Source organism: Anser brachyrhynchus (genome assembly GCF_964034855.1).
Source record: "Anser brachyrhynchus genome assembly, chromosome: 6".
NCBI classification, from domain to species: domain Eukaryota; kingdom Metazoa; phylum Chordata; class Aves; order Anseriformes; family Anatidae; genus Anser; species Anser brachyrhynchus.
Genome location: NC_137700.1, coordinates 21,286,604 through 21,310,601, shown reverse-complemented (window position 1 = coordinate 21,310,601; position 23,998 = coordinate 21,286,604). Strand labels below are relative to the sequence as shown.

Sequence of the window (23,998 nt, the reverse complement as noted above, 5' to 3'; positions counted from 1 at the left end):
AACAAAATTCCCAGCTCAAACGTTACACAAAATTGTTTAATCATTGAAGTTCTATGACCAGAAAAGGAAGGGGAAAAAAAAAACTGCCTTCTGAAATCAAAACTCATGAAGGTTACAGAAATGATGATATTATGTATGAAAAATGTGCTGCACTTAAAGAAGAGCAGTAGACTTCCCTGTCCTGAGACATCGCCAATTCAATCACCAGAAAGATCAAAAGCAGCTATTTGCTCAAAGTAATTGGCTGCTTCTATAAAACTTTCACACATCAGTGATTTTGCCATTCCTACACCTCCACTCTGGAAAAGCCAGCATTTGACCTGATGAGCATCAGGACAGCTGAAGAATGGATTATTGTTTGTATATAAAATATCCAATCATGGCCTAAAATATTCAGCGCACACAAAAGCGATTTCAAAATATTTTATTTGGTCAGCAGCAAACATCATCTTGGAATATAAATGGTGCCTACAGCTTTTTGTAATCTTATAAGTACAGTATTGCTTTTGCTCAGAAATGAAGTGTTGTAGTGGTAGACTAAAGGATTTGTCATTCTCCAGTGTTTCATTTTTATGAACCTCAGAAAGGTTCCCAGTCACACAGCTCCTTATCAAGCAGCTGCAGAAATACACTGCTTCATTATAAAACTCATGGTTGTCTTCTGCCTCAAAGTTTCTTGGAACAATCTAAGATTACCATTCGCTATATTAAGGGCCAGCATTCAACCAGCCACGAACAGCTACCTAAGTAGTTGGGAGTTTTAAATAATTACCCACCAAGCAAAGAACGAGGTTCTTTGTATATTTGGGGATTAAAGGTTTGGGTGAATTATAGCAGGGGGGAAAATATTAAACTGCTTATGTGAAGTGTACAGCTTCTCAGGTAAAACCACATTAGACTAAAGAAGGTGTATTAACAATTCCATTAGGCAAAAACAGAACGGGGAAGGAATGGGAAATTAAACAAGGTGGATAAATATTTGCCATGATGCCACTTACCGCTGAGAGCACATGGACTTTTAATACAATTCTTTTTTTCCATGCCATTTAGAAGGAGAAAAAAAAACACTAAGCATACTAGGGAGAAAAACTTAAGAAAAAAAAAATTTACTGTAAAGGGAATAGATGCTGTAATACAGCAACAGATGTCTAATCCAAATGCCTACTGCAGGACTGCTGCCACAACAGGTTAACATGAAATGAGACTTTCAGAATTTTTATGCCATTTCCTAAGTCATTATCCCCCAAGGAAAACATACTGAATAATTCAAATGTTAATTTCCCCACAAATAATGCTTAAAAGGAAATCTCAAACTGCAAAGGCCACATTTGAAAGCCATTACTACTTCTTCCCTGAACAGAATTGGTCAGGCACTCAGATGCCTGCCTTCGATACACAAAACAATTATGATTCAGGAGAATTTTTCCAGTTTAGCAGAGATTGTTTCCAAAAAAAGCTCTCCCGGTCTACCATCTAAATTGCAGGTCAGGGTCACTCTTCCCTAGATTTACCAGTCTCGGGTGCCTGGGTTTTGAATTACAGACCGTCCAACTCCTCATTATGCTGGCAGCCTCCCAACAACGCACAGAGCTCAGCTCCCATGAAATTCAGGAATGGGCCATTTGACGCGGATTACACCAGAGGAGATAGCTCCCCTGGAGTAAGTGGCTGTGTTAAACTTGTTACTTCTTCTCTTCTTGCGATGATCCTTCAGTATCTCCTCTCTCTCACAATATCGCAAGATTAAATATAAGTTTAAAACCACATCTGACAACCTTTCTGAGGCTTTTGTCATCTCGCTTACATTGCTCAATAGCTTTTCTCCCAGTTCAATAACTTTTTTCCACTTGCCATTAGGACGTTTGACATTATTTATTCCTAAAGACTACAGTCTTCCTTATTGCTTCGAATTAGTCATTGCGGTATTGAATGCATTTGGTTTTTTGGCAAAAAACAAAGCACTCCTCTGCTTAATTAATTTTATTAGGTCTTTGATTTATACAAAAATAATTAACTGCAGAAGCTGATGCTGAGAAGCATTCTCCATTCTAACAGTCCAGGGGCATGGAAAATCTTGGACCTGAGAATACTCACATGCCCAATTTCTGCCCCAAAAAAGAAACATTCATGCATTTCTCTCTGGTACATGGTGCATAATTAAAGGATAACGTCACAACAGCACAAGTGGAGGGACAAAGTGGAACAAACCTCTGCAGCAGCCCGATGGCTGCAGGTGTACCAACTGTGCTGGATATGGTCACTACGGAAGAAAAGCATCAAACCTTTCAGCTCTTTTTTACCTGCCACTAAATGCTCATCAATCTCACGTCATATATTTTCCTTTAGTTTTCTTGTGGCTTTCACTCCTGCTGTTTTAGAGTTCTAAGTTTAACAACCTCCTGAGCTATTAACAGATGCTTTGTAAGCGACAGGGTTCAAAACGAACAGGACTGAAAAAGGACAAGCTCCAATACCAGTTGTTCACTGTTGTCATTTCTAAGGATCCTCATGAGAATTAACTTGACCCCAACCCCCTACAATTAGCCTGTTTTGGATGCAAACAAACTCCACAGCAACATCAGAGGAGCTGCAAACTGTGGGCGTGACAGCTCTGCACTGAAAATCAGCCCCTTTCCTCCGCTGGGGCAAACGCTTCTGAAAACCCTTCCTGCACGTAGGGCAGTTCTGCCTGTGTGCTCCTGCCCCATACGATGCTGCTCAGGGAACACCTTTTCTCATTTCAGCCACAGGGGCACTACGTGCAAGAACAGAGCAGAAGAATTAGCTGCTCTCTTAAGACCTTTCTTCTGACCTGCAGGAAGTCAAGAGTGTTACACACGCCACAGACCAGACATTTGTGGACAAAAAACAGAAATAAAAGAAGGAAATTAAGACCGAGTAAGAATCTGCACACCAGGGAAAAAGGAAAAGTTGAGGTACAGCTGTGGCTTTATGCTGAAAACTCCCCTGAAACAGAGTTTAAACTAGGTCTCGAGCCAGAAAAATGTAGTGTCATGGCTGTGGGTTCCTTCCTTACAGAAATGAGAAGTCTCTTAAATACTTGTAACCAGGCAGCAACCCTGGGTAGTTTGCAGGTTGTATCACCATAAAACTGAGCTTATTAGGACCAAATGTCTTCTTGCAAAGGGCAAATGCAAAACTTTTCATTTCTCTCTAGCCTGTGTGCTGGTGGTGCTTTCTCCTCTTAGAACTGGGACTTGATCAAAAGCAATTGTGCCTGCAGGAACCTAAGGAGGAGCACAGAGTGGGTTTCAGGCAGGCATCCATTATCAGCCCGGCAGGCTCAGCAGGGGCTGGACTCGGGAACCGCAGCGTCAACACAAAGGGGCAATTAGATTATAAATTTAATTAGGTATCTCTCTATGCTTCTTATGTACACTGTCTGGTAGCGCCTTACATGTTCCAAAAAGCAAAATGTGGTTGTTTGCCTCTGGTAACAAGCAAGATTAATCTGTGAGGAAACCAGGAAGGTAACACGCGGGTGAGTGCTTGGCAGATACAGATCATCTCTCTGGCAGCCTGCCGGCCAACCTGCCCATTTCTCTTTCTCCTTTAACAGGGGAGACACCTCAAAGGGCTAGGAACTTAATACACACAAGGAAAATACAGTACTATAATAGACATTTTTTTCCAGCAAAAATCTCTTGATGGAGGAGTATTTACATCCATGTGCCTTAGTAATAGCAAAGCCTAACTTAAGCCATGTTTACTTCTTACAAGTGAGGCCACCACTGAAGAATTGCATCGGGAGGTTTGTAATAAGCAATTCTGCTTCACGTATAACAGTCCCAACCGCTGCCAAGAGAAACCAGCCACCAGCTCCTGGGCAGGACAGGTCTGCTACAACTGAAGAGAAAGGAAAGTTCACAGCAATATATTTTTCTATTTCTTTAGTGATGCTAAATCTAGTGTTTTTTCTATTTCTTTAGTGCACATTCAGAGAAAACTGCATGAACATGTGTGTGCTCACGTTACACTCAGTGAAAAAAAAATAAACAAAACAAAAATTAACCTATGCATTTCAAGGAAATACTGAAATTGCTATCTTCTAAAATCTACTTCAGTAGTAAGACATGGTAATTCAGGAAGAAAATGTTACCAATTATGGGACTGATGTCCATGTTAGACCCACTTGTGGGCACAAAGTCCTATGGCATCTCACTTCAAAGGAACAGAGAAATGCTGATGGTGCAGTTCTAACTTCCCTTTTAGTTTTGCTGCAGAAACCTATTTATTTATTTTAATTTCTTTTAAATTAGAGAATAAGGAAAACAATCTCTAGAGCTTGCTGTCATGGATGAGGGAGTAGGTATTACTGGCTTGCCTAGCAGTAAACTAAAAGGCAGAAATATCCCAATTAACAGTATTTGACTTTAATAAATGGCTTCCTCTGAGCACCAATTTCCCTGTGAAATCTCCCATAACAGAAAAAGAGAGAGAGAGAGAGAAACACAGGATTTTTGTTCTGACTTAGTACAAATACAACTTTCCAAGAGACTCCTCCATAGTTTGTAATTCCATCTTTCAGGACTCTTTAACCTTTCCACACAACATAGAGCATATTTGTTCTCAGTTAAAAGCAAATCTCTTTGTGTTTTAGCTGAACAACCATGGCTCATCGCCAGGAGCCAAAAAGAGAAGGGAGACTAACATTGCAACTTCATTTTGAACAGCTATAGCTTGATGTTAGTAGAAAGCTGACATTTGTAATTAAACAGGGAAAGAGGTAGAAGCACCGCTATAGATCAGAGTGGTCTGGCTATGGTTAGCCATACAAACATATATTTTAACGGGGTTTTGCTTGTGTGCTATACAAAGGAGGTAGAGCAGCAGATCATCGAGCTGCTTTGAATTTTGCATATTATCAACTTAAAGAGCAGCTGTAAGCAGTGCTGAATTTTGCTCTTTCATTAATGAATTGGGAATGAAGTAGATCTCCAGAGGAAATTTTCTTCATAATAACAGCAAAGCATCTCTGCAAATATTTAGGTACTAATTTACTGAGCACTGCTCAGTTTGCTTCTACAGCTTCTGCCTAGAGCCCTCCTTCTATCCTATGTGTTTCACTGCTCATAGCACTTAGGTGAATGAAACTTCGATGGCACTGTTGTGTGTAAGGAGTGGAAAACACTTCAGAAGTTAAAATTTTCCCTGTTCGCCCTGCATCATTTTCACAGGCCATTAGCTGTCAAAAATGAAAATTGGACAAAAATAGAAACACATTCCTCTCTTCAGAATATGCGAGTCAGACCATCCTAATCTTTTCAGATCTAGGAGAACTTTTTCAATTTCTAGTCTAAAGCGTATAGGAAGCCATAAGGAGTATCATTGTGCTGGAGGGGCTGGATGTCTCTGTGTCACACAGCTCAGGCTGTATGACTACTCATGCCATCCCAGATCTTAGCAGGGTCTTCCAGTAAAGCAAAAAAAAATGAAGAACTAGCATTTTGTTGTTAGCAAAAAAACAGAGAAGGCAAAACTACTTAATGTTTTCAGCATGTCATACATGTGTCATACCAACCTGCAAAATGCCATGCATGTCTTCATGCTTCACCCTCACATCACCTCACTTAAAGCTCATGATCAATTTCTTTTCAAATTTATTTTCTACCAGCTTTCATTTGTCTTAAATGTAAATGATTACAGATCTAGCACTTCCACTCAAACACCAGAAATAAAAAGCTTCTTTACATGCTAATATAAGCTTGTGGGTCTTCAAGACTTACTTGACTGGAAAACATCTTGAAAAAGATGTCTCTTTGGTTCAGAGATATTAACATATTGTTAACATTTTTAACATGAAGTTGGAACGTGTGCGTGTGTTTTCACACATCCCTGGCCGATTTAGTCATCCCCAAAGGGTGTATCCTCAACCTCATCAACCCGGCCCAGCTAAGGAACAGCCAAGCATTCCCTTGCTCTTCATCTCTATCAGCAGTGAGAAAGTTCTGGGCACAAAATCTGAAGACAATTTTCACATTTAGAACTCTGACATTTTTGTGGCATATTCCAGCAATATTGGACTTTTCTTTTCCCTAAAATGCAACTTGCTAGTTTGTACTGACAAATTACATACTTGAAAGGTTTCTCACGTGGTTTGAAAGTAACTGTTCTCTTTATTTCCTTTAACATGGAAACACCCAGTACTGTGGCAAATAGAAAAGGTTGTAAGACCTGTATATTTTTCTCTCTCCAAACCCCTTGCTCTTGTTGCATTTCAGTTATTATTTGATGTATGAACATAACAGTTCCCAACTTTGAGGCATAAAGCCTCTGCCAGCACCAAAATGTTCTTCCAGACCATAGAGGCAACCACTTGGGACCAGCACGGTCCTACCTGCTGCCCTGCAGACCATCTGCTACAGCTTCAGGAGCAGACAGATCCCTGACTTTCCTGCCGAACTAAAACTCCTTTGGGTACAGCATGTGTAGCAACTCCGCTCGTGATTTTATATCAGTCAAGGTATAAAGAACAGAAAGGTGTCAGATAAAGACAGCACAGAACATTTCTCTCCCCAGCTTCCCTCCCACAAGTCCCCTGCAGGCCAAGAGACCCCAACCACTCCAAGCCAGCAGCTCATTACCCTGAGCAGGCTCTCGGGGCACATGCAACGCTCACAGCTGTGCCGCCTCCCCAGCCAGTTTCATCAGCATCCCTCATGGCACGTTAACCTCCTAGTTGCAAGAAGAAGCAGTATAGGGCATCCTAAAATCATACTGCCACCATCAGGGAAGTGCCTACCTGCCAAAATTCTACTTATTTAGGTACTAAACAGAAGGTACTAAAAAAAATAAAAATACAAAAAGCCAGCTAGCTACGTCAAACTTAGTAATATTGATTCTAGTTGGTTTTCACTTTCTCTTTTGTTTTCACCTCCTTGCATTTCATACTCTAACCTGTCATCTCTGTTATTTATTTATTTTAAATTAGAAATAGTGTGATATCCTAAGTATTATGAAGTTGCTTGTTTCCTCTTGCAAGACAGGAGGCCCCCTCTTAAGGTGCCTGCACCTTCACCTCTCAAGCGTCAGTGAGCAGGAGAGCATTGACAGCCACAGGCCAGAGCTCTCTTTGAAGGTAACGGCAAGAAATAATAAATATCAAAGCCAGATGCGAGTTCTGTGGAGCAGAAGAATGCTGGGAGAAAACAAGATTGTTTGTGTAGCTATCCAGGACAGTCCCAAAAGGTAATGACTTTGTACGGTCTACGGAAAAGCAAGATCTGAGTTTTTCTCATGAATATGACCCGGGATTTTAACAGCCAGGCACTTATCACTTTGATATGTGTATAGTCTCCAGAGCTGTCTAGCTGACAAAACCACATCCATTAAAATACATTCTAAATAAAAAGAGACACAACAGTACATTATTCTTACGGCTGCTGTGTGTCAGACAGATTTACAATGGAAATGTAAGAGTCCCAGGCACACCTACGACTCACAGTCGGAACAATGGAGATCATGCTACTGTACAGTAATAATTCAGCAATACATGGTACGATTTTTCACTCTCCTGCGTGTATTGTATTATCAGAAATTCTTCTGAAGAATGTAATTGGGTTTCCCATTTAAGATAATTGGAATATGCTTTATCTCATTGCAATGTCCAGCCAAAAAAAAAAAAAAAAAAAAACACACACAGAAGGACATGACAGAGAGACTGACAGAGACAGAGAGAGATCAAACACCTAATAGGTTTTTCTTTCAGTGCTGGAGGACATAATCTGCATTCACTTTTTTCTACTTCACTGTCTTCATATATGCAATTTGAAAATAGCTCTAGCAATGCTTACTCATAGGTTTTATTGGGTACATTATGCCCTAGAGTGACAGAAGTAACAATGAAGGCAATTTATGAGTAAAAATTACATAAAAATAATATGAAAGACATGTCACCACACCACACCATGCTTCCCAAAGGAAAATGTCTCACAAAAAAAGAAATAAGCACAGCTCAGACATTAAACTGAATCCATTACAGTGAGATTTCAGCCTAGTGGAGTTCCCAGGGAAACTTCAGTAAAAAAAAAGGGGCATCATCACCCCCATTTTTACAAAGAGAACAAAGGAAGACACAGGGAACTACAGACCAGTCAGTCTCACCTCTGGACCTCGAGCAGATCCTCCTGGAAACTCTGCTAAGGCCCCTGGAAAATAAGGAGGTGACTGGTGATTCTATGACTCAGACTGGCTTTGTTTATTTCAAAGCACACCTCTCCTTTTATTACCTCCAAACTTCTTCCCTCCAAGACCTCATTTTATCCTTCTGTTTAAAAAACTGCTTCAAAGATAAAGACATGAAATTTCTCACCTCTAAGCAACAGGCCATGGAACTAATCCCCTTAGTTCAACCTTGATTCCACACATGGTTCAGCATTAGGTATCTTTATTTAATTTGTTAAATCAGACTGGCTCTGGAACACCTGCAGCATCACAGCCTATCTTACAAGACTGTCTTTCACTGAGAAGTCACTGAGGAATACTAGAAACACATTCAGGTGTGCAGCATATGCTAACCTGAGCCCAGTCTTTATTCAACAGAAGTAATGCTCCATCTTTAAAAAATAAAGGAAAACAAAAAATACAGCACATGCTACCAACCATCCCTTTCTTATTCTTTTTATATAGAAGACACTGCTCAAGAACAGTAAAGTTTTGGAGTTAATGATGGTCAATACAGAGACTCAACACCAAGTACAGCATATCACCCACTGAAATAAGGGATTTATCTAGGAACAGAACTAGACAAACAGATTAAAGGATGCAGGCCACACCTGGGGTTTCAGACAATGTAGGTGTAAGGCAGTAACGGTAAGATGTCCCCCCTCCCAATACTGACTACTATACATGTGGCTGAGTACCATATTTTTTAGTGCCATCCTGCTCCTCTCTGCGGCTCTAGCCCTGGTGCTTACCTTCAGCACATAAGGAAGATGAGAACTAGACCAAGAGCGGTATGCTCAGGTATCCCCTTTCCTTGAACATTAGATCTCTAGATGCTCTAAGTCCTCCAGTATTTCTTATCTTCAGAGCATTCCCCCATTGCCTTAAGAGTAATTATGGGCTCTACACCCCCTCTAAATGCTATTAAACACAAGAATAGCACAAACACTAGTAAACGTTAGCCATGCTCTTTTAAGATATTTTGTCCACATCTTAACTGCATTGACCTGATGATCCCTCGAAACAATCAGAATGTGCTCAATATGCACTAGAAAACAGCCCAAATGTGCCTTCTGAAGGAGTGCAATAGATACTTCATTGCCAAGAGAGCTGAAACCATTAGGACAAGATCGGTTCATTTCTATAGGGTTCATACAACCCTTGAGTTAGCTTTCCTAATGGCTCGGACTGCTATAACCCTTCTGCTTCAGAGCAGAAGTGATACTGACAAGTTCTATCTGCTTTAACACACATAAGACTGCCTTATCCTATAATGAAGCATTAACCAAAACAATAGCATAATTAAAGCATTATTTTTTATGGACTTGAGGTTACTAACATCTGGAAATGGACTGACTTACAATACAGCACTTCTCATAAACTTTTGCAACAGCTAACACTTTTTTGAAAAGAAAAAAGCACTTACTTCCATTGTGATTTAGAGAGAAATTTGGTAACACTGAAACCTTCCGGTGGCCAACTTGAGATTGGGTATATAAAAGGAGAACCACAGTTGTTCAAGTTCTAGCAAAAAATTAAGTAGCAATTAGAAAGTCACTATTAAGAAATGAAGTCCATCATCACACTAATTAGACAACAAATGACATAAAGTACTTTTCATCTCCTATGAAAAACTAGAGCTACACAAGTTCTCAGAGGACCATCTTCACCATTTTTCTTTCCAAAAACATTGGTAAAGCAAGATTTTCTTGTCAATAGCTCTTATAGTAGCTTTCATACAAGATAATAAAACAGTGGCACATACCAAAATGACTACTGAAACATCTACAAAGTAGCATGAACATACATAATGCTGATGTCAATGGAAAGTCATGAGCTAAGACCTTGATGCTAAAGAATCACTCTTAGAAAACGTACAACTAGGGAAACATTGACATCTATAATTCATAGTTACCCAGGATTTTCCATAACAAAGCACTCAATAAACTACTATGTAGTCTAAACACTGCATACAAAAGTGGAGCCAACTCAGAGGTCTCATGCTTCTGACAGACTATGGGGTAGAGTGGGGACAGTGACAAAATCCCCTCCATATAGTGAGAACTGTTTATTATAAGAAGGAATTTGTACCAGCTATTGTTGTGGCTCAGGGTGTTTATAAAGCTACTGGAAACCAGGTAAAGATGGAAAGCCAACCTGAAGTGAGCAAACTGGGTTCTTTTAGTCCCACTAAACCATCATTAGTTTTTACAGTCTCTACTTTGAAACCTTAATGGGGAAACCTGTAACTAATCGTGAAACCTGTGACAGAACCTCACCTTTTCTGAACCAGACTACAAATGATTCATTTTCCTCACTCCCCAGTTCAATGCTTTTATGTTTTGCTATAGGCATGACAGCTTATGGACACAAGCAAGATAAGGTTTGTAGGGAAATATCATCTGTATTAAACTAAGTGAAACAACGTGAGGGACAACATAAGCTTTTGGGCACATAAGTCCTTTGTAAATCAGTGATTTATCTATCAGCAGGGCTGATAGATAGGGCTTTAAACTAGAGTTGAAGGGGGAAGGGGATAAAACCAGGCACGCTGGTGATGAGCTAAGGGATGGTGCACTAGAATCAGAGGGACTGTGTCCCAGTGAGGTCCTTCGGTCGGCTCCACAAGATGCTGTGTGTAGGGAAGCGCATTTGAAGTGCTTCTACACAAACGCACACAGTATGAGGAATAAAATGGACAAGCTAGAAGTCTTGGCCCAGTCCCACAGCTACGACATCATCGGCAGAAGCGAAACCTGGTGGGATGAGTCCTGTGGCTGGTGTGTTGCAATAGATGGTTACAGGCTCTTCAGGAGGGACAGGCAGGGTAGGCGAGGTGGCGGGGTGGCGATGTACGTGAAGCACGGGCTGGGCTGCATGGAACTTCAAGTTGGGGATGGCAAAGTTGAGAGCCTCTGGGTAAGCATTAAGGGATGAACAAATAAAGGGGATGTCATTGTGGGAGTCTATTACAGACCACCTGGCCAGGACGAGAACGCCGATGAATTTTTTTTTGCAGAACTAAGAGATGCCTCAAGATCAATTCCCCTTGTCCTAATGGGGGATTTCAACTTGCCAGACATCAACTGGGATCACCTCATGGCTGACACGAGCAAGTCCAGGAGGTTCATAAAGCACCTAGATGATAACTTGTTGGTGCAGGTGCTAAGGGAGCCAACTAGGAAAGGTGCCCTCCTTGATCTGTTGCTGGAGAACAGACAGGGTCTTGTGGGAGACGTGGCAATTCGCAGCCGTCTCGGTCATAGTGACCATGAAGTGGCTGAGTTTAGAATTTATGGTGACAGAAGGAAAACTGCCACCAAAACTTCAGCCCTGGATATGAGGAAAGCAGACTTCAGGCTGCTCAGGGAACTACTCAGCAAGGTCCCCTGGGAAGCTGCTTTTGAAGGCATAGGCGTCCATCAGTGCTGGTCAATCTTTAAGCACTGCCTCCTAAAAGCACAAGATCAGGCAATTCCAAAATATTGGAAGGCAGGCAGGCAGGGCAGAAGGCCGGCCTGGCTGACCAGGGATCTTCTACTGGAGCTTAGGCGGAAAAAGAAAGTGTACGGCTACTGGAAGGAGGGTCAGGCGACGATGAAGGAATATAGGGATGCTGTTCATGTTTGTAGGGAGAAAATTCGCGGGGCCAAAGCCCAACAAGAGTTGAAGCTGGCCATGTCTGTGAGAGACAATAAAAAAGGTTTTTTTAGATATGTTAACAGAAAAAGGAGAACCAAAGAAACATAGGTCCGCTACTTGATGGGGAAGGTCTCCTCACAGACAATGACACAGGCAAAGCAGAGACGTTTAATGCCTTCTTCACCTCTGTCTTCAATGCTGATGATGGGCTTCGGGACCCTCGGTGCCCTGAGCGGGAGGACCATGACGGTGGGAATGACAAACTCCCAACCGACCCTGAACGTGTGCGGGATTTGCTGCTCCACCTGGATCCATACAAGTCCATGGGTCCGGATGGGATCCATCCCAGGGTGCTTAAAGAGCTGGCTGATGTCATCGTGGGACCTCTCAATTATTTTTCAACAATCTTGGGAATCTGGAGAGGTCCCAGTAGACTGGAAGCTGGCAAAAGTTGTCCCAGTTTTCAAGAAGAGTAAGAAAGAAGACCCTAGCAATTACAGGCCTGTCAGTTCCACGTCAGCGCCTGGTAAAATTACAGAGAAGATGATTCTTGAAGTTACTGAGGCGCACCTAGGGTACAATGCAGTCATTGGTCCCAGCCAACATGGGTTCATGAGGGGTAGGTCCTGCCTGCCTAACAAATTTGATTTCCTTTTATGATAAGATCACCCATCTAGTTGACCAAAGGAAACCAGCTGATGTGATCTTTTTGGACTTCAGCAAGGCTTTTGACACGGTTTCCCATAGGATCCTACTGGACAAAACGTCCAGCACACAACTTAACAAAACCATCATACGATGGGTGAGCAATTGGCTGACGGGCAGCGCTCAAAGGGTTGTGGTAAATGGGGCCACATCTGGCTGGCGGATGGTCACTAGTGGGGTCCCTCAAGGCTCCATTCTAGGGCCAGTCCTCTTCAATGTCTTTATAAATGATTTGGATGTAGGACTAGAAGGTGTTTTGAGGAAATTTGCCGACAACAGCAAACTTGGAGGAGTTGTGGACTCTGATGAGGGTGGAAAGGCCTTGCAGAGAGATCTGGACAGATTGGAGAGCTGGGCGATCACCAACCACATGAAGTTTAACAAAGGCAAGTGCCGGGTCCTGCACCTGGGACAGGGCAACCCTGGCTATACGTACAGACTGGGCGATGAGACGCTGGGGAGCAGCCCCACAGAGAGGGATCTGGGGGTTGTGGTTGACAGCAAGTTGAATATGAGCCAGCAGTGTGCCCTGGCAGCCAGGAGGGCCAACCGTATCCTGGGGTGCATCAAGCACGGCATCGCTAGTCGGTCGAGGGAGGTGATTGTCCTGCTCTGCTCTGCTCTGCGCTGGTCCGGCCTCACCTCGAGTGCTGTGTGCAGTTCTGGGCACCACAGTACAAAAAGGACATTAAACTGTTGGAGAGTGTCCAGAGGAGGGCGACGAAGATGGTGAAGGGCCTAGATGGGAAGACGTATGAGGAGCGGCTGAGGGCACTGGGCCCGTTCAGCCTGGAGAAGAGGAGGCTGAGGGGGGACCTCATCGCGGTCTACAACTTCCTCGCGAAGGGGAGTGGGGAGGCAGGTGACCTACTCACTGTAAACACCAGAGACAGAACCCGCGGGAACGGTGTTAAGCTGAGGCAGGGGAAGTTTAGGCTGGACATCAGGAAGAGGTTCTTCACCGAGAGGGTGGTCGCACACTGGAACAGGCTCCCCAGGGACGTAGTCACTGCACCAACCCTGTCTGAATTTAAGAAGCGATTGGACTGTGCACTTAGTCACATGGTCTAAACTTTGGGCAGACCTGTGAGGTGCCAAGAGTTGGACTAGATGATCCTTATGGGTCCCATCCAACTCGGGATATTCTATGATTCTATGAGTGATGAAAACACTTGTGTATTCCTCATGTATTTCTAGAGTGTTCAAGGAAGCCCAACTTATGTACCAAGTCTTGCCTTCTCCCTCCTGTGAGAAAAAGATCTGTAGTCTGTTTCAGTATTCAGTGTGACCCTGCCTCCATTTCCAATTGTTCTGCACCCTGAGCTTCTTGTCGTTTAATTTATCAAGCCTGAGAACAGCTACTCTATGGACCCAGGATCACCAGCATAAGGCCCAAGGGGTGGAAGATACCTGATGTTAAATCCTATGGATTTGTGTTCAGAAGAACCAGAAGAAAAGTGACAATTCACCTCCTACTCTCTGTGGCACTCTGCATTCTCCTCAGAAGCAATACATGTCTTTACACATCTTGAATTACACAGAACGGAAATGTGTGGCCCAAGGAGAATAAATTAACTGCAAAATACCTAACTGTGAGTTACCATACAAAACAAGAAACTCTGTAGTTCCATAGCAGTAAGTCAGAGAGATCTGGGGAATCACCTGGAGATAAACCAGAGGCTCCCGTCTCACAGTACCTTTCCTACCCTCTGTCTGTTGTCTCTCAGATTGTTGCCTCTCAGATGAGAATACTGCTTTCTCTTCTATGAGGTTATGGCAAATATACAGAACTTACCCTAGATACTCAAGGGTTAGAACAAAAGGAACCAGAAAATAGTCAGTACAAAAATAGACAGTTAAAGAAGACAGCTTGCATTGACACTTTTTTCATATTCTTAAAATCTGCCCAACTGAGAACAACTCAGAAGGATGTGGAATGTCTTGAATAAGGTCTTAAGTCTTGGCCTCTAGACAGTATGCTTCTACAAGTAATAATTACTATATGAGTCTGTTGTTAATAAACATTACATAGACTCACATTTTAAAATCTCCATAATGCAATCCAGCTAAGAGGTAAAGGTGCCCCATAAAGAGAAAAAATAATGGACATATTAAAAAAAACAAACCTCAGATTAATTTCTTAAATTAGAAATTCATTTATGCCACTAATAAGCTCATTTATGGTACTAGAATGGTCCTAGAAGTCAGGGGACAAAAATGGGTCAAAAATCAGGTATATGAATTGCTAATCCTAATAACAGCATGTTCAGTGGGTTCCTTAGACAAGGTTGATGAAAATAGTTTGATAAAAAGTAGATTATTTTGGTGTGCATTTTGTTGTTTTAACAATAGCAGACATCTATATTTTGTACCAGTTACTACTGTCACTGTGAAATAACACTGAAACAAGGTAAAATTGAAATAGCATTTCTGAGGAATGATAAATTACAGATGAAACCTACGGTATCAAATGGAGAGGGGAGCATCCAATATATTCTTCATGATATCTAAAAATGTCAGAGAAAAAAAAAACCTTCACAGCATATATGCATACAGCTACCTTCTAGCCCTCATGATGAATCGCACTGAATTTTTTTAATACTAAATAAACAAAGTTTCTGTGTACATTCCAGCTGGACAGCATGCTCTCCAGTAACACAGAGATGTAGGTCACATAAGCAGAACTAAACGATAAATCAGAAATTAGTGTCCTAAAATAACAGTACATCACTTTAAAGGTTTCAAAGAATTATAGAATGGTTTAGGTTGGAAGGGACCTTAAAGATCACCCAGTTCCACCCCCCTGCAGGGGGGGGTGGCAGGGACACCTCCCACCAGACCAGCTTGCTCAAAGCCCCATCCAGCCTGGCCTTAAACACTTTCAGGGATGGCGCAAATTTATATGGATTTCTTTGCTTTTTTTCCTTTTTTAAGAAAAAAATGGGCAAATACTAGGTGAACAAATACCAATAATAAACTTTGAGTTGTAAAAGCTGACTGTCAAAGCCCCAGGCAGTAAAAATATTCTATCTACCACATATCTGTGTGTCTATCTACCACACATCTGTGTGTTTACGTATATATATATATATATGTATACATATATATTAATTTAAATGCTAAAAACTCTCACACGTTTTCCTATATCAAAAATATGACAGAAATTTCATGTTTCCTTTCAAGATTCGGTATTTTTAGAAGCTTATATATTCTCTTTTGACTTCATAGGAACTTACTTCAAAACTAAGGACACGAGGTAGCATTACCCAGCACAGAACAAACAAATGCGTTTTGTGCTCTGTATGATTTGACAATCTCAGTGATCTGCGCGGACTGGTTACTCTTATTTCTCTCGTAACACTTTTATAATGCTTTTATAACTTTTGGAGAGAAACGACATTGAATTACAGCTCCATGAATAAGATATCACTGATGACAATGACAGATGAATACTTTTTGTTGCACCCTATAACCATACTAAACAAATTCAATTAACTGTTCCAGGGCTGCTATTTATTTACAAATAAAGGAGATAATTTTTAAATAACAGACAATAAGCTCTTGTTTTCTATTCTAAAAATTATTATGAAAAGTGAAGGAGAAAAAGTGAAGGTCGTTTTGTATTGCAGCTGAACAGAGAGAACTACTACTACGAATGGGAAGGATTAAAAAAAGAGTATTAAAAGCAGTATAAAACACCATCCTCTAAGCCATAGAGGTTAGAGGACTGATACTGAAACTATTCCTGTATATTCCTAACACATCTTTTGATTGTTATAAAAACAAACAAGGTTGCTGCTGATTTAGGAAGACTGGCTAATATCAGGCCCAGCAGAAAAACTTTTCTTCTTCTCTCCCTGTGGTGGTTTTACTCGAGTGGGCGGCCAAGCTCCACCACAACCACTCTCTCACTCCCCCTCCTCAAAGAGGAACGAGGAGAAAATACGATGAAAAGGGCTCAAGGGTTGAGGTAAGGACGAGGAGATCGCTCAGTAATTATTGTGACGGGCAAAACAGACTCAGCGTAGGGAGACAGTAAGATTTATTGCTTATTACTAACAAGCTAGAGAAACGAGAAACAAAGGAAAGAAACCAAAAGCACCTTCCCCCCCATCCACCCTCTTCCACCTCCTCCCCCCAAGCAGCACAGGGGAACAGGGGAATGGGGGTTATGGTCAGTCTATAGCGCTGCTTCTCCGCTGCTCCTTCTCGGTCACTCTCGTCCCCTGTGCTGTGGGGTCCCTCCCACGGGATGCAGTCCTTGCTGAACTGATCCGGCGTGGGCTGCCCACAGGCAGCAGCTCTTCAAGAACTGCTCCAGATATGGGTCCGTACCACGGGGTCCATCCCTCAGGAGCGAACTGCTCCAACCTGGATCCCCCACGGGCAGCAGCTCCTGCCAGCTCACCTGCTCCTGCGTGGGCTCCTCTCCACGGCCTACAGGTCCGGCCCGGAATCTGCTCCGGCAGGGGTCTTCCACAGGCCGCAGCCTCCGTCGGTGCAGGTCCTCCTGCTCCACCGTGGTCTCCTCCACGGGCTGCAGGGTGGAACCCTGCTCCACCGTGGTACTCCGTGGGCTGCAGGGGGACAGCCTGCTTCACCATGGGCCTCACCACAGGCCACACGGGACTTCTGCTCCGGCGCCTGGAGCACCTCTCCCCCTCCTTCTTCACTGACTTTGGCGCCTGCAAGGCTGTTCCTCACTCCTCTCACTCTCCCAGCTTCTGTGTGGTGCAGCGTTTTTTTCCCTGTCTTAAATATGCTCTCACGGAGGCGCAAAACAACATCGCTTATTGTCTCAGCTCTGGTCAGCAGTGGGGCCCTTACCTAACATGGGGCAGCTTCTAGATCCTTCTCACAGAAGCCACCCCTATGGCCCCCTGCTACCAAAACCTTGCCACGTAAACCCACTACACTCCCCTAAAGAGGGAAATTTTCAAGGTGCAAGCCATTGTTCTACCACTGCACACTTGATAAATGTACCTACCTATGAGATAAACATGCCCATTACCTTGTTTTGGTTTTCAATACACATAAAGTACTCTATTATCCAGAACACATAGGGATACTGTAAGGACCATCTCTAACTACACAAAATCATCTGCCTCCCATAGAGGAGAATGTCAGGCTCTGCGCAAGGTCGTACCTAGGTCACACTGCAGGAAGGCACTTCTTTTGTCTTCAAGTATGAGAGAAAGTATTTTTAGCTTAAGTAACTCGGCTTGAACTTTTTTTTTCCCCTCAATCAGGTCAACTCCATGCAGAGCTATTCATGCTCAAAAATAACAGTTTCATCTTCTGGGCAGCTATTTGCAGATGTATTGTTTTGCTACTCAACCCTAATGACAAAATGTAGGACGTTTAGTAGAGGCAACAGGGAAGAGGTGGGAGAGATGGCAGAATTTAGCATTTCAGACTAACTCAGTCGTGATTGTTCACACCTGCACTCCTGACTACTGTAAAGCTGTGTCCTCACTTTGCTTAGCAGATCCTCCAGGACTTCCTACTGCAACTGTTCATATAAATGCTCCCCGGTCAGGCCTGGGATGCAACAACCACATGTGGAGCTGAAGAAAGGGCAGCCTCGATGCTGAGTGGAGGCAGGTGTACAGCTGTGACCTGCAGGATCCTCCTCACTCGGCTGCAGTCTCCACATCCCACCTGTCCTCAGCTTTTTGTGGGCATGGTTTTCAAACCTGTGCTTGGCAGAAGGACACAGTAAGGATCAATCATGTCGTCACTCAGGACTATGTCACATTCATATGGACACAAGGTTTCAGTTTGTTTTCAAAATGCACAATGCTGTGCCAAGATATTCAGAAATGTAAGCCTGTTAATTGGGATAAGTGAGGATATTTTTGCTCATTGGCCCAGTATTGACATTAATGGAGTTATAATTCCCTTTGTTATTGTAGGGGACTCAGCTTATTCTTACTGACTCTTCCTTCTGAGGCCTTTCAGAAGGTACTTTGAGACAGGATTAGTTTAGTTTTCCCCATGAGCAGTTTCAAAATACTACTGGAACATGCTTCTGGAAGACTAAAGGATGAGTTATTGGTGATTTCTCAGTCTCTCCCTTCTGGAAGACCAGTTCAGGGTGCTGTTTTGCTTTGCAGTATACATGTCAAAGACAGGGCATTATTTTTGCTTTCATGATCCTTAAAAAAAAGGCATTAAGCACTCTCTAATCCAGTGCAATATTTACAGTGACCTAAAACTTCTGAGAAGCAGGAGAGGTCTCTTCAGGTTGAGGTAAATCCACAGAGCCTGTCTGGGTTCTCAAGATAGCAAAATAATACTGCAGAGATTATATGAAGATGTTGATTCTGCTCTACAGAAAACTGTAATACTTGTTAGTTCTGTTCTCTACAAAAAAGCATAATACTTGCTAGTTTTTAGATACTCTTAGTATAATTCAATTCCTAAGACAGAGTGTAGTGCTATAAATAAAATATCATTTAAATAAAGATATTACGAAATGTAGTGTTTTCTCTGAAAGGAAGCAACAACAAGAAGAGCACCTCAGTTTTTTCCAATCATCCATTTGTTTTACAACCTATAATAACAATATCCTCTTACATTTCATCCCAAGTATTATTACAGCATACATCTACAGCTAGCTCAGGGACACAGCAGGCCTTGGAAATTAGAAGAGCACTCAAAGAAAGAACAGGAACTGAACAACACAGTATCAAAGTGAAATACGTATGTGGACAAAATAGGTGGTATAAATTACTGAAATTCAAGGTAAAAAGAATTCTACTACGGCTGCTAGAACTGTCATTGCAGCTGCTGTATTTGTGATATTTAATGATCATAAACCACCAGCCCATTTATTACCCACCATCCTTAAAGAAAAATACAAAATGAAACAAAACCTCACTGGTGAACATAATTAATGTCATTCATTCACTCTCCTTAAGTCAACGAATATCAAAAATGCTGGACTGAACCTACTTCAAAAGGTATCCTGATCTTTTTTTATTTTAAATTCAGATATTGACCGAATCTAATCTAATTGTGAAATCTCATAAAACAGTAAAGCAGAACACAGGGAATACTTACACTACATACATCATTAAAAAGATGACAATATTCATAGTCACTAGCTTAGTATTTGTCTGAGCAAACAAAAAAGTTGCTAACAACACACAAAGAAAACTTTATCTTCCATAATTTATTCCCACATTTGGATAGAGCAGAAGAGCCTGCTAAGACCTATAAATGCTAGGCTTACACAGAGAGTCAGTGTATCTTAGGTCACTTAGATGAAACAATACTAACGTACCAAAATGTAGGAGTCTGGGTCTTTCTTAGGAGGCAGTCAACTGCTCACCATGTTTTCAAACTAATCAAACCACAAGAAGCTTATCATCAGCTTCTCACCGTTTCGATGCATCGGACTGCCTTCTCTGCTACCACTGCTTGACACTCACGGTCTTGCTTCCCTGATCCCCCAAAAGCTTCCCACAGCGATACCCAAAGTCAGCCCAAATCTCACTGTTCAAGGGCAGTAGCAGGATAGAGACCAGTAGAGGGATGGCATCATGGATTATAGCACATGGTGGAAGAGACAGGATTCTAGATTTTTGGTTTGTTCTTGGCAACCTCTTCCTGGAGCATCCTCATTCTAGAGCAGGCAGAACCTCCCCCTTCCCTTCTGACAAAATTACTGCCTGTCTCTTCCTATCAGCTATTCCAACACAACATTTCCATGAATGTTTTAGGACTTTACTTAAATATTCACTGACGTTTTCTTTGAAACCATTGGTATTCTTCCACCTAATTAATACAGTGCATAATAGACAGGGGAAACTAAACTTCTGGGACTTTTTTTTTTTTACTGTAAATATACAAATTCAAATTGTGCCACGCTTTTGAAAATTCTTAGTACATCATGCCAGACTGGTAAGTGAGTTAGATTACATATTGATTTCCAAGAGAATCATTTTACTGTTTCAAGAATCACAGATACCACCATGCAGCTCGTAAAGAAAAAGCTCTTACATTTTTGTGGTTATTTAACTGTTTCCAGCTATTACGTCATGCCTGGTGTCTCAATTTGAACAGCCAAGGAATTACCTAGGAGAGTCATTCTCTGGAACAAAATACTATTGCATACATGTTACAAAATGCTACATGGGCACCACAATATTTGTTTTACAAACCTGAATAGAACTACTTTACCAAGTCACAATTGTTTTCCGTGTGGTCCTTACCATTCTCAACAGTTCCGTTTTGAATCGTTCTCATTTTGCTTTATACTTGGGGCATGTGTTTGTGAGGCTGTTTACTCCAAAATTACTCTTGCTAAAAGTTGTCTGTGCTTATGTGGGCACATCCCCAAATTCTCACAAGCTGAACATCCCTCTGGCTTACTTTCCTGCCCAAGTGTACTCTCCTTTTTGTAAATCTTGGTCTGTCAGAGAAGTACTAGCAAACCTTCCCATGCTGCACTAGTTCAGAAAGATATCTGCCACGCTCATGTCTCCTCCCAGCAGGATCTTGCATGCTGCTCCCAGCATGCTTCCTGGGCTGAGATGGGACAGTCTGGTCTGGTTTCCTGGAACTGGTTACCCTCACAGAGGTAACAAACTTTCTTCCCAATTAAGGATCAGACACATATTTCCCTCCTGGCTCTATTATGCATCTTGAGCTCCTAGGGTTACTGCCAAACAGCATAACATGTCTTCAGGAAACTTCTGGCTCGTGCACACCTCATTTGCTAGATTTATGCTAATACAACCTCATGCAGTCATTGGTTTATAAAAGGAAGCTGATGGGGCTGATGTCTGCTAGCTTAGTTGGGCTGTGCCGACTGTTTTAGCATCAGCAGCAATCATTGGTAATTCTCAGCCTTACATGATGGCACACTGTTATAAGATTATCTGCTCAGCAAATTTCCCTTACTCAACAAATGACAAAGTATTGTGCTACACAAAATCAAGTGGAACCAACACAATGGCTTCTAGCTAAACACTAAATATAAGGATATATATAACTTATAACGATTTTGCCAATATTTTATTCCTGTTGATGAAATAAAAAGATATATTAGGAAAAAAACAAACAAACAAACAAACAATCTCCCCTAAAAAGAAATCAAGCTGCACACTGGAAATAAGGACCAACATCCTTGATTTGCATACACTGAAATAACATTTTTCAAAGACATTCAGGACACAGCACCAATGAAAACCAAAAGAGAGACAATACTGATGGTAAGAAAGCTGATATGCTCATGAGCTAACCCTGAACACTGGCATACAATTCATAGTGAAATATCACAAAGATCTACGTATTTGTTGTTACATGATTCTCTGAATAATCAGCATGTAATTTTCTATTAGAAAAGTGCACACTTAGAAGGGACAAGAGCTGTTATTTTTGTAATGCTGCATTCATCAGCTGCTTACAGATGGGACATGCTTCCAGAAGCACACGTTGCAGGAATGACTAATTTATCAACTTGTACTCAAACCTGCTGGCCCAAGGCTATGGATTAGCATTTAATTAATCAAGTATATAAAATCATTCATTAGTGGATCTCATCTCATTGGACAGGTTTCTTGGGACAGCCTTTTGATGCTCTCTATCTCTGAGCCATCAGCTACACCTGAAATCAAAGCCACAAACAAGTTTACCAGCTCAAATCTGTGTGGTCATCTATCCCAGTATCTGAAACCAAATTAGGACCAAAATAGTATCGTAACACAGTGTAGCCAAAGGTTAGTGCTGGAACTCCCTCACAACCAGGTCAACAATCTTCAGGAATTACCATTCACCAGAGCCTGAGGTCCAAGTGTATCAACGTGGTGACCCACCACCACCACCCACCATGGTAGGCAGACAAACCCACAGTTGTCAACAGGCATCCAGTCCTTTTTTTTTTCCTTAAACTACTTAACATGTTTTCATGGACCAATATATTTTTTGATACTCTGACAGTCCCAAAGTGGAGCAGTATCATTCTGCCTTCCTGCCAACGTTGAGACAAGTTGACAACTCTTACATTCCAAACGCCTAGCTAAGTTTAACTGCATCTTCTATGTTCTCTTCGTCATCCACTGTACTTCACACGCCTCTTTCACACCAAAAATTCACTTACCATTAACACTAATGAAATATATTCTTGGTTTCAACATCTTTGGTAGACATGCAGTCTTAGCATGATTTGCTAAAATACGCTCTCTGAATTTTCATATAACAGACCCCCAAACTGAAAATTTCTCTCTCCACGTCAATGGGGACCAGCACTATTATTCTGTCAACAGACTGCTGGCCTTTCTGCTTGCGTGTGTCACACCAGTCATACAACCCAAAATCTCAGTCCCGTAACTTGACAGTCTAAGCCCACTCAGTCAATGTAGTTGACATGTCTTTTATCTGCTGTGTTGTTTCAGTAGAGATGTACTATTCAGAGGTATACACACAATTTCCACAAGTAAGATAAAATATTCTAGCAATTTGCTTGCAGTTATATATGTTTCTTTTCATATAACTAGTAACCTGACCAGCATATTTTGATTTATTACCCATGGACTTTTGCCTCTTTGGTGAACAGCAAAGGTTTTGAAGGACAAAGGGAAGCCAAAGTCCTCCACCACTCTCCTAGTCACATAAGCAAGACAGTTGAGTATTACATATAAATAACCACATGCCAAGAATAAATATCAGCTTTGGAACAATCATTTAACTAACTGAGAGAAGAAAACAAAATGAGAGAAACAAACATAGAAGAAAACAAAACAAGAGAAACAAACAATCAGAAATGTATGCAGAAATAAGCAAATAAGTAGTGACCAGCCATATGAGCATCAGATCATCATTTCTTAAACTGGACATAAAATAGCATTAGGTGAAAGCCAGGAAAAGCACATTTAGAAGTCATGACCAGAAACCTAAGTAATCTGAACCTTGATTTGTGCACGACGCTGCATATTCAGCGTGACATTTCAAGCACTGAAAGGAACACAATTCTTTTTAGAGTGGGTGGCTACTGTAAATTCAAATTACTGTTTGATCCAGAATTTACGACAATGAGTAGCTGAGTCATTTTTTCTGCCTTAGCCTCCTGTCTTTTAACTTATTTTATGGGTTCCTGTCCTTTGAGTCTTGATGGTGTAGCTTCCCTGCATGATGGAGTAGGGATCAAAGAATAGAATTTGGTTTTATTCCTTTAAAACACAATGTATTCCAAAGCACTTTAGAAAATAATGAATTAGATATCAGTACTGCAGTGACCATAGGTAAATATAAAAATGATTACATGCCCAGCCGCAGCTCTCAAACACTTTAATGGCATAAACAAATAGAACAAAATGTTATTATGTATTTCTAGCATTTAGGCTAGATGACATCTAATCTGCATGTTGCATTTTTGACAAATCTTTCTCAATTGGCTTGCCTATAATGTTATTTCAGCTATTTTTCTCTCCTTATTTGCATCATCCAGTCATGTATATGA

General features: G+C 41.6%; 1 protein-coding gene across 10 annotated transcripts in view; it reads right to left on the bottom strand.

Moving 5' to 3' along the window:
• The window catches only part of LOC308197640 (uncharacterized protein), a 628,187-nt gene that overhangs the window by 352,981 nt on the left and 251,208 nt on the right, over positions 1–23,998 (bottom strand). The window contains exons 15-16 of one of the 10 annotated variants that reach the window (XR_013953169.1): positions 15,409–18,227; positions 10,578–11,702 (exon numbers count right to left, since the gene is read on the bottom strand). The exons of the other annotated variants lie outside the window; for them this stretch is intronic. The gene's annotated coding sequence lies outside the window, so the exon portion shown is untranslated. Of the gene's footprint in view, positions 1–10,577; positions 11,703–15,408; positions 18,228–23,998 lie in introns of those variants that run through there. 10 annotated transcript variants of the gene reach the window in all.